At 52.2% G+C, this 2,389-nt stretch overlaps 1 pseudogene; it reads right to left on the reverse strand.

Moving 5' to 3' along the window:
* Window positions 1-721: 721 nt before the first annotated feature.
* On the reverse strand, window positions 722-1,776 carry LOC100979901 (large ribosomal subunit protein uL29-like; annotated as a pseudogene).
* Window positions 1,777-2,389: the final 613 nt, after the last annotated feature.

Consider the following 2,389-nt stretch of genomic DNA (forward strand, 5'->3'; position numbering starts at 1 on the left):
TGTATTTTTAGTAGAGATAGGGTTTCACCGTGTTGGCCATGATGGTCTCGATCTCCTGACCTCGTGGCCCGCCCACCTCGGCCTCCCAAAGTGCTGGGATTGCAGGCGTGGGCCACCATGCCCGGCCATAATTTTTAATGTAGTAGAATACTGTCTACCTTTTCTTAGCACTTAGACAACTCATGGTTTCCATATTGAACTACCTCAATCAGATTTTCACCCTGAGATCTCTCAGAGATGGCTCAGATGCAATTCCCATCACCCCCAGATTATCCAGGGCTCTGTATTAACCCTTGTGGAGGGTATTATCAAAGCCTCTCTTCTTTGCCAAGAGGTAAAGGGGATTTGTCCTGTAGCCTTTCTTCAGGCAGAACTTATGACACCCTCAGATCTCTCGATCATCACCTTTGACGGTGTCCCTGAGTCCATTGTACTTAGTCTCAGGAGGTGTTACGTCCCCACCTCTCCCCTAGATGGGACTCACCGCGCAGATCTCCAGAGAAATCTTCTACAAAAACCCTCATGGGTCATCTGCTCCAGTCCCTCTCACTGCTCTCAGGGTTGGGAGGTAGAACCATGTGGTAGGTGGAATTGACAGCACAGCTCTCTCCAAAGAAATGGAACGCGCCTTACAGTTACACCCTCCACTGAGGAATGACAAAACGCTCTAAACATCTTGTTTTGTTTCTCAGCCAGCTGTGCTTTACTGACAATGCACCACTCAGGCCTTGACCGTGTACTTCCTCAGCAGGGACAGGCGCTCCTTCCTCCTTCCTCAGCGGGGACAGCCGCTCCTTCCACTGCTGCTTCTTGCCCTTCAGGTTCTCCTCGTGCTTGTTGAGACAGTGGCGCATGGCACATGTCTTCTTAGGCTGCAGGTCCAGGGGCTGGTACTTCTTGCCCTTGTAGAATTTCCTGAGGTTTTCTCTGGTTAATAACCATGAGAACACAGGCAATGGATTTGCGGACGACTCGGATCTTAGACAGCCTGGAGGCTGCGCCGCCTGTCACTTAAGCGACGCGCGGCTGGGACAGCTCCACCTTCAGGTTGTCCAGCTGTTTCAGCAGCTCCTCTTCTTCCCTCGAGGGTCTCAGGCCTTGATCTTGGCTATTGCTGCACAGGCGGCCACCGCCCGCTCCTGCTCTAAACAGTTTTATGTCTTTTACCTTAAAAATATCTTCCTGCTAGTCTAACACTTTGCATTGGAATACACAGTGATCTAGAATTTCCATTTCAACACCCTGTCTAATTATTGTTTTCACCCAGCGTTTCTGCTAAACCTGGGAACTGATGGAGCTATTTGACTGTTCCCAATTGCCACATTCATTGGCACATTAATTTATTTACTGTAATCCACACCTCTAACCCTGAACAAGGTGTTGGGAAAGGTGTGTAAATGAGTGTCAACAACACGCTCTAATTAAGCGTTGTTTCTCAACTGGGGGCACTTGTACCCCCCAGAGGTCATCAGGCAATGTCTGAAGACATTAATGGTTGTCATAACCCTTGTGTTTGTGAAAGGGTTGCTGTTGCATGCAGTAGGCAGAGGCCAGAAATGCTTCTAAACACCCCACAGTGCAGGGACAGCCCTGTCAGCCCTACAGAGAGTGACCAGCCCCAATGTTAGGCGTGCCATGGTCAGAATGTTTGCCATAGGGAGCCCCCAGGCCACTAATCCAAGAAGACCAGCATCATCAGCCCCACTGCTGTCCGCACTTTGGGCTTCTGAGAACACCAGCTTCACAGTGGAGGTAGCCCTGAGTCATCAGCTCCATGGGTTGGTGAAAAGATGCATCTCCCAGAGGAAGCTGAACATACACTCAGTGCTGGGCATCTTTTAGAGCTCCCTTCCCTGCCTCAAGCACTCAGCTGACTTGGAAAGAGCCACACGCGCTGGGACTGGAAGGAACGCCTCCTTTCCTGGATGCCCGTGCCGCGGTGCCCACTCCACTCACCATCCCTCCTTGTCGTCTTCTGGTCACCGTGTCTTCGGCAGGGCGTGAGTACCTCACCTGCGGGCCGCGGACAGGTGCGCTTGTGGTTCTGCCTGGGAGGAGGGTTTGCACTGCTGCGGATGCAGCCTCCCGTCTGTTGGACTCCTCTACCTGCTCTGCTGGAACATTCCTTGGCTGCAGCGAGGCTGGCCCTGGAGTTCACTCTCCTCTGGGGTCATCCTGCCCACAGCTGGGGCCCTCTCTGGCTTAGGTGCATAGATAAGAACAGCCTTTTCTTGAAGAGATGAGGAGTCCCTTAAAGGATCGCCAATAGCGATGAAACCAGATTCTTCTGACCTGGTCTATAATGAAGCCAGCCAGGCAGAGCCGGAGGTCCCAGCATCCCTGAGACCTGACACCTTTTCCTCTCAGCCACATGGCCCTCCTGAGTCCA

Source organism: Pan paniscus, chromosome 23 (genome assembly GCF_029289425.2).
Source record: "Pan paniscus chromosome 23, NHGRI_mPanPan1-v2.0_pri, whole genome shotgun sequence".
NCBI classification, from domain to species: Eukaryota; Metazoa; Chordata; class Mammalia; order Primates; family Hominidae; genus Pan; species Pan paniscus.